We start from the raw sequence: 12196 nt of genomic DNA, 5'->3' as shown, positions 1-12196 counted from the left end.
GACTAATAACTGCAGTCAGTAGATGAGCTGCAGCTGTGTGAGGAAAATATCATTCATGGTATTTTCAACTAGAAATAAACAAAAACCAGAATCTGATCAATAAATAAAAATAATCAATAAAGTCTTTCCCTGACTCAGATTAAACCTGTTTGACTCGGACAGAACAGTCTTACGGTTGTAACGTTTGTTTGGGTCTTTCCCAAACTTTCCGGTGTGAGGCTCCGCCCACTCCTATTGGAAACTGCGAGGATTTGGAGGTAAAAACAAAACCTAAAGGGCGGAATCCGAGAGTCAAAAAATACGTTTTTATAAGATGACTTAACTTTGTAAAAATAAACCTCTAAGAAAATACAAACAGCTGCGCACGCGGTTCGTTCACCCCCGCACGCGCACTTAAAAACCCCCAAAGATAAACAGATTATTTACCATAAATGTTTGTATAAATCTGAACGAAACAAACAAACAAATAAACTCACAGTTTCCTTCAGTTCCAGCGACGAGAACGAGGTCCGAACCGAGTTTGACTCTAAACTTCCGCTTTCTTTCGGACGATTTCTGCTCCACTTCCGCGTTCGACAACTTTTATGAGGAGCTGTGACGTAAGCAACACAACTTCCTGTTTTATTTTCAAATTAAAAGTCTCAGGTCGGTCTGAAAGTTTCCTGTCGATCTCATTTTAATCGATATTGGAGCGTTTTGTTGCACTTAAATTAATTTGCTGATCCTGATGTTGTCAAAGCGGAAATATTCAACACATTTTCACTCAGATTCACTGAAGTAAGTCAGCTTCTACCCTGAACCGACACGATACTCAGCACAGGAAGTCTTTCCTCTCATCCCTCAGTGCAAACAGAAATACTCATTACAGTAATAATAAATGATAATAAATAATACTTACTAAAACAATAATTAAACAAATGAAAATATGCCAACATTTTTCACAATAAAAGCATTTGTTTTCTGCATATTTACATTCAATTCTTCAGCATGCAGAACATTAGATTTTTTCATGTTTTTCTGACAGATTTATGTTGTGGCTCTTAGTTAAAAACCAAAAGAGGGTAAATCGTGAGACATTTCAAACGGGTTCATGTTTGAAACTTTGCTCTTCTGTTCCACACTTATTTATCTGAGGGTTTTTTTACTTTTACATTTCTATATTTTATTGGATTTATTCATATCTTTACAGTTTGACTGTTCGTGGTCAGATAACCTTGATAACAGAGGGTTTTTATCTGGTTAAATAAAGATTAAATTAAACTAACAACAGGGAAGAGCATCACTGGCAGCTTGTTGACAGTTGAGTCTTTTACTCTGAAACTCAGGTGTTTAGTCAGAACCCTCCTAAGGACCAGAGGACACCTGTGGCTCACCTGAAGAACGTCCAGCTCCTGTAAAAACAGGAGCAGATGGACACAGCGGGATTGAAGATGTTTTTAAAAACTTTGGAAATGCAGTTTAGGTGACAAAATCCCACGATCTGATCATCTGATCAGATCTGATCTGGGGTCCCCCAAGCTTTTCTTGTGAGGGCCACATAGCGGTTTTCTTCTCTGATGGGGGGCTGGGTCAGTTTGTAGGCTTACAAAAGAAGTGTAACAAACTCCAACATTTAAAGTTTTAGAGAAACAGAACCAGATAAGAGCGCAGACTGCAGACGAGTGGAATCAAAGCTCTCAGTCACATGACCAGACTGAAAAAAGAAATCATGCCTCTCTGATGGTGTTCAGGGGTCAAAGCCTCCGGATTTGATAAACATGGAGGTCACATGATTCCTCCTGGATCCACTGGATCTCTGGACGTGTTCCTACACTGTAAAAAGTGAAATTTAACAAAAAAATAGTAATTTGTTACATTTAAGATTATTCGTTTTCATCAAATTAAATCTTTGAGTTGATGGTTTACTCAACTAAAAATATATTTTTGTATGTAACTAATTACAACATTTTGATGAATTGATCCAGTTTCACTTTTGTCAGTAACGAGAGAGCGAGAGCAGAAATGATGGAGGTGGAAACGGCAGATTGATCACAGAACATGAACTTCTACAGCAAAGGAGCAAGCAGGGCTCACCTGAGGAGACCAGCATCCTCTGACCAGACTATTATGGTCTGTTCTCTCCTCAGATGTTCATCCACAGGTTGGTCAGTGTTCATCAGCAGTCCTCTTCTCCATTCAGCAGACTCCAGGGACCATTTACTCCTCCACAAACAAACTAATAAATAAATAAAACAATCCAGCTAATTTCACAGAAAGTGGTTGTCATGGTGACGGTGCCTGAGGGTCAGAGTCATGGAGTTTTTTATACCTTAAAGTTTGACTGTAATGCAGAAAACAGAAGAGGAGACACGAATGTTTCTGAGTGAAATCAGACTAACGGGGTTTTCTTCATCTTCATCTTCATCTCCATCTTCATCTACATCTCCATCTTCATCTTCATCTTCATCTCCATCTTCATCTTCATCTTCATCTCCATCTTCATCTTCATCTTCATCTTCATCTTCATCTTCATCTCCATCTTCATCTCCATCTTCATCTTCATCTACATCTTCATCTTCATCTTCATTTTCATCTTCATCTTCATCTCCATCTTCATCTCCATCTTCATCTTCATCTCCATCTTCATCTTCATCTTCATTTTCATCTTCATCTTCATCTCCATCTTCATCTTCATCTACATCTCCATCTTCATCTCCATCTTCATCTTCATCTTCATCTCCATCAGACTCCGCGAGGCTGCAGTACCGGCGCGCGGCCTGCAGGGGGCGTGGCAGTCCGCTGGGATCCTCCTCTCCCCCCTCCGCGATAGACAGGCTCCCCGTATAAAGCGCGCGGAGTCAGCCGGAGCCCGGAGATGCTGAGGAGCAGCCGCAGGAGGAAGAGGAGGAGGATGAAGCTGCGCGGCGCGGACCTCAGCTCAGCGCGCGCGGGCTGAAACAGGAAACTTTTGGATGTTTGTCTTCCTCTGGAGCGGATTCTTCTTCTGAAAAGGTAAAACCTGCTTCCTCTTCACGATGAAGGTTTCCCTCCTCCTGTCTGACTGAGGAGCTGAAGCTTCTGCGGCTTCAGAGCTGAAGCTTCTGCGCTTCTTTCTGGACCTGATTTGATTTCTGAAGCTGAAACTGAGACGCTTCTCACTCCAGGAGGAGTTTCCTGCAGCTTCAGCACCTGAAGCGCTCACCTCAGAAGTCCGGTTGAATCATCTCCAGAGTCATGATGGATGCAGCTGGATCAGAGCTGCAGCCGGCTGCAGCTCTGATCCAGCTGCGCAGCCAAAGCTTCTGCTGCGTCTGCGCATGTTAGAGCTGCAATCCTCTCAAGGCTTCTGCTGATGCGAAACATGGAGATAAATAATCCACCAAACATGGATCTTCAGGGAGGAACGAGAATGAGGCAGAGAACCTTCAGAAGAACAGAGAATGGATCCGGTTCTATTGATCCGGTTTGGAAAAGATCAAATATTCTGGCAAATCAAGGAAAATCTTTGAAAACATTTTATGAAATGTGAAAAAGTTTTTCGTTTTTCTGCTGAGGAATTTTCTCATGTTTCCTGCAGAGAAAATTTGATCTTGAAAACTTTTCTAGAATCCTGCTGGGATGAGATCTGGATCAAATGCTGGAAGAAAAACTAGTTCACACTAAAAGAAAACTTTGAGACAAAAAAGAACCATAAAAACTGAGTTCACTTGGAAAAGTACAAATGTTTCTGAAAACATTTCTATGATCATATTTTAAAAATGAAGAAAAATCCACAAGATTTTAGAAAAATTCAGGAAAAAGACAAAAATGTTGTTTTTCTGTTTAAAGGGGGAAAAGTGAGTCAATGCTGAGAAACATTTCAGGAAAAGAAGATCTGACTGAAAGGTGGAGAAACAAAACGTTTTATGTTTCAGTTTTGAGCTGAAATGAGGTTTTGCTGGGATTGACGGGATGTTGAGGTTTTCTGGAAGATTTTCTGGAAGATTTTCAGATCCGATCAGATCCGGATGAAGGCGGGAATACGGAGAATATTTGTTTTTTTTCTTTAGAAATGGAGTCACAATGATGTTGGGAAAAATTTGTGAATATAATTTTGATGTTTCATTGAAGTGGGAACATCTCTAGAGAGTCTTTAGGAAAACTGTAAGAATGTTTGGGATCTTCTTTAAAATGAGGAAAAAAGCTTTGGGAAATGATGTGGAGTTTCCTGATTTGCTGGATTTCTTCCTGGAGGATTTCTGAGCGTCTCAGCGCACGAATCCGGGTTTGGTCCTGAAAGTCTGAGTCTGTGAGAGTTTGAGGAGTTACGGAACAGAAAGAACAACCAAACAGGAAGACTTAAAAGAGAAAACAGGAACTCAAAACAAACAAACAAACAAACAAACAAACAAACAAACAAACAAACTCTGCTGAAGTTTAAGTCGAGCAGCATACAAAAGTCAAAGTTTCCAAATGTTTTCAGATGATACCAAATCTGGGAGCAGTTTTTTTATAAAATAAAAATATTGAAAAATTCTATGAAAATGTGTTGAGATTTCTGTAAATTTTGAAAATGTTTTTGGAAAAACAGGAAAAAGAAAAAAAAAACAGGAATTTGGAAAACCTACTTGGAAGGTGGTCGTTCCAAGGAGTGGTCGGAACTGCAGCGTTCCGCGCTTCCTGGTTTGACTGGAGTTTGCTAACAGATCGCTCTGTTTAAAAATCCTCTGCTGAAGGTCTGAGACCAAAGACCTCTGGTCCAGATGAAAACTCTGAGGTTACAGCTCAGAAGAGAAGATGAAGATCATTTTGGAGGAGGAAGTCCGTTCAGATGAACGCGGAGGAGGTGTGAGGAAGGAACTCCAGAAACATCCCAGCGTTCGGCGTTCCATCTGGGAGAATCTTGATACTGTCAGGAAAGTTTTGAGGGCTGCAGAAAAACGGCGAGAAGAAAGGAAATCTCTTCAACAGCAGAGATGGATCTGTGTCGATGTTCTTTGACCTCTCGTAGCATTTCTACCGTCTAGGGAATTCCAGGGGATTCTGTTGGTTCGCTATCGGCAGAAGAGTTATCGTGTGTCAAACAGTGTCGGCGTCACCAGTGACATCTGAGGAGTTAAAGGGTTAAACACGAGTAGTGTTCTGATGTTCAGAAGGTTCTGCAGAATCCCACAGACCTGCTGAGGAGAACTGGACTGTTCAGGCGTGTGTGAACAGCAGTCTGTTGATACGATACGTATCAGATACGTTATCAGATCCGTATCATGTACGGATCATGATACATATCATGATACGTATCATGATCCGTATCTGATAACGTATCGTGATCCGTATCATGATCCGTATCATGATCCGTATCATGATCCGTATCATGATCCGTATCTGATAACGTATCGTGATCCGTATCATGATCCGTATCATGATCCGTATCATGATCCGTCCCAGGACTGAACCAGAACAATTTTCCACTTTTCTAAGACATAAAAACTCAATCCTGAATATGAATACGTCTTTCACTGTAATAAAAAGGTAAAATTGATTTTATTTAAGGATCTCAACATCAAGCCTTCCAACTGGATCCACACCAGCAAATTCATGCTGCTTTTATTTTGGTAAATTAAGAAATATTTGTATATTAAGGGAATATTCTCTGAGCAAAATATTTTTTCAGTTAAAGAAGAAATCAAAGTAAAGTAGTCCGTGTCTCTCCCAGTGGTGTAAAGTACTTGAATAAATGGACTTTTTTGCTTTACTTAAGTACTTTTTTGAATACTTTGTACTTGTACTGAGTATCAAAATTATAAGCAGCTTTTACTCTCTACTCAGGTACATTTTTGATTGAATATTTGTACTCCTACACTTACTGTTACTCTTTACTTTGTGATTATGCACAACAACTCCACATCTTTCTGCTTCACGATTGCTGGTTTGTTGGGGAGATTAAACCATATCACCATCTGCAGGAAACAGAAGGTACTGCATGCTATTTATGAGCTAAATCCAAGCGGTAACTCTAGTGGGCGGGGCATGAGGCCAACCAGGAAGTAACAAAATGTTGCAGTACCACAACTGACCAGAGAGGCTGGTGCTCAGAATGAGCAATTCCTCATTGACTCCTGTGTTAAAAACGTCCTTAATTTACTACACTTTACTACTTTAAATCTTTCTTTTTCTTTTTGGAAAAAAATGCTTTTTTCTTTTTTGAACATTTGAATTTTTGTTCTATTTATTACACTGCTCACAAAAATTAAACACTTTTTTACTGGGCCTGGCATGAATTAAATTAAACCTGTCTGATAATCTTCTGGTTGGTTAATCAGCTGAGGGCCTCGTTAATCAATTTCAGCTGTATTGGTGTTCATGAATTAACAACAGGTGCACTTCAGTGGCAACAACTAGAAAACCCTCAAACAGGACTGGTGTTACATGTGGAGGTCATTTCAAAAACCGTGAGGCTGAACGTTTCACATGGACCAGCACGTTCAATGTGAGATCTGGTTGTTTTGGTGTAGAGCTGCTCAAAGAGGCTCAGTGTTCAGTGCTGCCATCTAGTGGTTGGAGGTTTACGTGGAAAACAGAAGATGCTGTCGTGGTATATCGTGACCAAATCGATTTCCCGCTAGTTTTCCTAACTGAGTGTTTGGACGAGAGCAGCTGAAGCGACTGGAGGTCGTCTGGAGGACGTGAGACTGAGCCACGTCAGAAATGTGGGAAACATTTGAGAATTTCTGGATAAAGCATCAGGAGATGTTTGGAGGTTCTCAAAAAGGCGGGAAAAGGAATCCAGCGGTGCTGCAGGCGAATCCTGGAAGAGGGACGCTCCGTTTTCTGGAGTGTGAAAGTTCCTCCTGACAGCGGTGGATCTGCAGCTCATTAAGAGCCAGAAGAGGAAACGTGAGGAGTTACTGAGCAGAGGAGCGATCTGTGATATGATAACCTCATTATATCTGCTCAGAGAGGACGCCTGCCCATCTCACGCACTCTCCTCATAATTTCATTTCTGCTTAAGTGCTGCAGAGTCTGCCTTCTGGATTAGAGAGCGCCTCGTAACCGACGGCGAGATGCTCGCTTATTAGTGCAGCTGAAGTCGACGCCTCTGACGGCGGCAAAGAGAGGAGAGAGAAGCTGGTGAGAGGAGACGGCGGCCTCAGTCAGACGACGGAGACGCCGCCGCTTCACGTGGACGAAGTTGTGAAGTGGACCTCTGCTCCTCCGGATCCTCAAAGGGTTCTGTGGCGGGAAAACGAGGAGGCGGAGCCTGATGGATTCAGACTGATGTAAAAAGTTATTGGGGACCGGCGATTTGGAGCAAGGATAGGCTCCAGCAACCCCAAAGGGATGGACGGATGGAGATTTAAATCAGAACCTTCAACAATAAACATTTAAGATTTATTTTTTGTCAGTTTGGCGCTCTTAAGCTGGAGACGGGCGTCCAATAACTTAAGAGCGCCAAACTGACGCCAAAGCAAAGATCTTCAGGCCCCTCAACAACCAATCATTTCTTTGAGTTTAATTCCTGATTAAAAACTAAAATTCAACCATTTAATGATTTGAAATTAAGAATCTTCCAAGGACTTTGAACATCCTAATTTTGGACACTAAAACATGTTTTTATGTCTTTATTGACAAAAACAAAACATCAATTTAAAAAATCATTTAAATCTCTTTCTTATCTTCAGATGAAAGTAGATGTTTCTGCTCTCATTTCACATCCCAACAGTTTCTCTGATGGTTTCATAATCTGAACATCTTCTGCTGCTTCCTGTGAAACCGGATCCTGCAGACGCTTCAAAAGCTGCTCGTCGTCATGGAGACCATCAGACATCACCCATGTGAACCGTGACGTTATTACCCAGAATTCTGTCTTCTGTGAACTCCAAATATCTTCAAACAAATCAAATGACTTGAAGAAATGTGGGAACAAAGTTTCCCCAGCAGGGGGTGCTGCTGAGCAGACAGGTCTGGTCTATTTGCTAAGCTCCGCCTCTTTATTCATTCCCCCTCGGAGGAGCACAGCTCCGTGAAGGGGGGAGGGTCCTTCATGGATCCTCTGGGTCAGGAGGTCACCACCTGAGTGTTTGGACCCGGTCAGAACCGTGGCTCCAAAGTCCTCACAGAATCTGAAACTTGCATCAGAATCTTCATCTCTGGTTCCATATTTGGTTCTGAAGATCAAACCTGAAAACCTCAGTCCAACAGCACCTGTGGTTCTCCTGCACGCTGGAGTCCGTGGGCGGAACCGGAGATGTTTCACCAGACGCAGTCAGACGTGTTTAACCAGGTAAACGCCGGGTCGTGAAATGATCCCCCTCCCCCGACAGCCGGGGACGTTTCAGAGCAATTATAGGATGGAAATCCTCTGGACCCGAGTCTGTCTGTCTCCAGGATCAGGATCAGAACCGGATCTGAGATGACCAACAAGAAAATCGTGACCTTCTAAAGGAACCAGATCAAAAAACACACAACCTTCACTGAACCGGACAGAACCAACATCGGACCTGAGCGATCAGAGAGAGCAGGTCGGGATCAGCAAAGAGCAGAAGGACGGACCGATCCATCCATCCATCCGGTCTGGTCCGGTCCAGATCTGATCAGAAAGACCAGCTCCAAAAAACAGGAAATGAAAACCTTTTGGACAGATTCCTTTGATCTCACCTTCAAAATAAAACTGAGGAAATGGTTTGTTTTGGTTTTAAAACCCAAATCAGTGGAAAGAAAAAGTCTGGATACGATTTTCAATAAATGCTTCTTAAATTTGTTCAAATTCATTTCAGTTATTGACAGAAAAGAAGCAACTTTCACGTTTTCTTTATCCAAAAGTCTGAAGACTCTTAATGTTTCTCCAACAGTGTTTCATTGGTTCTGTGCTGATGTGATGATGTCATTCACCAACACTCCAAACATCCCCCTGGTATCCAAACAGGAAGTACCTGCTGGCTCCAAGAAGCCAAAATCCCGTAGACTTCTATGTAGAAACAACCAGCAGTTATCAGTCATTCTGATTCTTTTACCATCTTTAATCCTCTTTTTTAAAGATATTTTTTCTGTAGTTCAAGTTATAAACTGACCAATCAGATGCCTCAATAAAAGTAGGCGGAGCCTGCCAGCCTCCACGACCAACTTTTGATTGACAGATTCTCCACTTTCAGTGGAAGGGGTGTGGCCTTCCAAAAAACTGACTCCTGATTGGTGAGAATGGTTTCCATAGAAACTTTGACCCAGATCCATTTGGACCAATCACTGCTTACCGATGACATCTGGCTCCAACATGGCCGCATCCATATCACAAAAAAGGTGACTGAATTGTCTTGATTTGGTTGGAGCCGTAATAAACCCTTTCTATGGATAATGTCACTCAGTCCAGTTGTCACATACAGTCAATGGTTCCTTCTCACTACAGGCAGTTTGTGAGTGATGTCCACCATCGTCCACAATCACCGCTGTTTTCCTCCCATCCAGCAGGTGGCAGTGTGACCTCCTCTCATTGGTTTATTCATTCATTCATCTTCCAGACCGCTTCTTCCCTTCCGGGGTTGCGGGGCACCGGAGCCTATCCCGGCTACTGAAGGGCGAAGGCGGGGTACACCCTGGACAGGTCTCCAGTCTGTCTCAGGGCCTCAATCACACACACATCCACTCTCACATTCACACCTAGGGGCAATTTAGAGTCACCAATGAACCTATGAAGCATGTTTTTGGACGGTGGGAGGAAGCCGGAGTCCCCGGTGAAAACCCACGCATGCACGGGGAGAACATGCAAACTCCACACAGAAAGGTCCCAGCCGGGAGTCGAACCGGGGCCTTCTCGCTGTGAGGCGAGAGCGCTAACCACTGCACCACCGTGCAGCCCCTCATTGGTTTATCATCTACTAATAGATGAAGGAAGAGCCTGTTTTCACAGAAAAGTAAACCTGAGTTTTATGTTTTACATTAAAAGCGTGCGGGGGAGGGGTTACATATGTGACACCAGAAACCGAATCATTGGTGCACAGTGACCTCTGAACCCTGATCTGGAACCGCTCTGTGAGCCGACCTCAGTTCAGTTCAGCTACTAACATGTTTGGAGTTTAGTGTTTCATAACATTTTTAAATCAGATTTGTGTCGTTTTGGTTCTTTTCTGTGATAAACCTGCTGCTACTTCCTCTGAAGCTCCTCCTCTCTGCAGACTTCCTGCCCCGCCTCCACCATGAGTGACATCTACGAGTCGGCCGCCAACTCTCTGGGCCTGTTCAGCAGTCCGTGTCTCACCAAAGTGGAGCTGAGACTCACCTGCAAGGGGATCTCGGACCGGGACGCGCTGTCCAAACCGGACCCGTGCGTGGTTCTGAACATGCAGTCCCACGGTCAGTGGATGGAGGTGGGTCAGAACTGAAACGCTGCTTTACTCTGGGGTCACGTCGGGGTCCTGTGAACGAGTCTGAAGGCTCAGGTGATGTTAGTGGAGCAGAACCCTCGTCTGATGGAGGAGGTTCTTCCTCTGAGGTAAAATGTCGGAGGTCGTTGCCACTTCCTGTCCCAGTACCGCCGCTGGTTGAGATGATGGAGCATCCGTCTGAAACCTGCAGGTTCACGTCCATCCAGAGACGGCGGCGTCCACAGAGGCTGCTGAGCTCTGACTCTGTGGACGCTGCAGGTGTTCTACTCCAGGCCTGTAGGGGCGCTGCAGCTCAGACACGTTCACAGCTTCTCACAGGCGATGATGTCAGAGCGTTTGTTACGCTCATGTTGGTAGAAGTTCAGTTCAACACTCGTTTGGGATTCTGCTCAAACATCTTCCAGTGGTTCTCGTCTGCAGCCTCCAACTAAAACCAAAGACAAAACTGCAACGGAAACGCTTTTGACAAATCAAATGAGTCATGTGACCAACGACCGGACACCACGGTTAGCCGAGAACCACACAGGTCCACCAGCATCACAGCTCAGCAAAACTTGAGCGTGTCATGCGGCTCCTCTGTAGAATCACCACCCACCATTTCCCAGAATCCCTTCACCCGTAGCCGCTCCCACGTAGCTCGCCGGTTCACGGGCTGAGAAACACGCCGGCGTCTCCTTTGATGGATGATGATGAGCACTAGAGCTGTGGCAGAAACATCAATGGATCTGCTGTAATTATTGTTCATTGTTGTTTTTGAAGGAGTTTTCATGAGTTGGTTTGTGTTCATTCGCATAGTCACGATTTAAAGGAAAATTGGGAGATTGTGTTTTACCGCCATTTCTAGAAGGTTTGTTCATTTGTGACATGGAAACACGACTAATGGAGGGTCTGTTTTAGAAGTGATGTCATATAATATTCACATTCAGTGAGTCCAGAGTCTGAGGACGAATAAGAACTCTTCCCTACATTTAGCCTCCGAACGGAGAGTTATGGAAAAATACTGTCAGACGTTACTTCCACTCGATGATGTCATCGATACCCGACAGTCAGCTGCATTAAGGCGGGGCTGACAGCACTCAGAAAAAACACAATAACATTTGTTTTTAATTTCAAAAAGTCATGCTAAAACAAAACGTAATAACTTACATTTAAATGTAAACGTTTTGTAGCGGCTGGGTGGCTCAGTGGGCTAGGTCAAGGGCTGACACTCAGGAGCCCTGGGTTCGATTCCAGGGTTGTCCACTGATCCCCACCCAGATTGGGTCCTTAAACCCTTGATGCTGCTGCCTAACTGGGTCCCTGTGCCCCTCAAGTACAGGGTTGTGTCAGGAAGGGCATCCGGCGTAAAAACTCTGCCAAATCACTGATGCGAAACAGTGGGTGCTGTTACGCTGTGGGGATAAGCTGGAAGTGAACTACTACTAAATGTAAAGTTGTGTGCATAAGAGCACACCCACCAGAAGAGAAGCACTTCTTACCTGCAGCACGACACGGCTCGCCTTACCGGCGGAGGATTCAGAACCCAAAGTGGCTTCAGTCGACTCTCAAAAAAACGGACACCACTTCCCTTCAAAGGGAGTGGAAGAATTTGAGCTCAGTTTAAGAAACGTTGGTACGTCAGTCCGACTTGTTAGTGACACGCTGCATGTTAGCGTTAGCAGCGTTAGCCGCGTGAGCCGCGTGAGCCGCGTTAGCCGCGTGAGCAGCGTTAGTTACATTAGCAGCGTAAGTCGCAATAGTAGCGTTAGCAACGTTAGCAACATTAGCTGCAATCGCAGCATTAGCCGCGTTAGCAGCGTTAGTAGAAATAGCTGCTTTAGCCACGTTAGCAGCATTAGCTGTGTTAGCACTGGTAGTTGCAA

The 12196-nt window shown here is 43.9% G+C and overlaps 1 protein-coding gene and 1 long non-coding RNA gene across 2 annotated transcripts in view; both read right to left on the bottom strand.

Moving 5' to 3' along the window:
• The window catches only part of cmtm6 (CKLF-like MARVEL transmembrane domain containing 6), a 12343-nt gene extending 11730 nt beyond the window's left edge, over window positions 1-613 (bottom strand). The window contains exon 1 of the mRNA XM_024262130.2: window positions 477-613. The gene's annotated coding sequence lies outside the window, so the exon portion shown is untranslated. The remainder of the gene's footprint in view (window positions 1-476) is intronic.
• Window positions 614-1277: 664 nt separating this feature from the next.
• Window positions 1278-2484, bottom strand: LOC112139345. The gene is made up of 3 exons (XR_002917973.2): window positions 2309-2484; window positions 2074-2215; window positions 1278-1812 (listed from the first exon to the last, which is right to left on the bottom strand). It is a non-coding gene; the product is annotated as an uncharacterized LOC112139345 (long non-coding RNA).
• Window positions 2485-12196: the final 9712 nt, after the last annotated feature.

Source organism: Oryzias melastigma, unplaced genomic scaffold, assembly GCF_002922805.2.
Source record: "Oryzias melastigma strain HK-1 unplaced genomic scaffold, ASM292280v2 sc00280, whole genome shotgun sequence".
NCBI lineage: Eukaryota > Metazoa > Chordata > Actinopteri > Beloniformes > Adrianichthyidae > Oryzias > Oryzias melastigma.
Note: the sequence above shows the minus strand (reverse complement) of the source record. Positions and strands in the feature narration are given on the sequence as shown.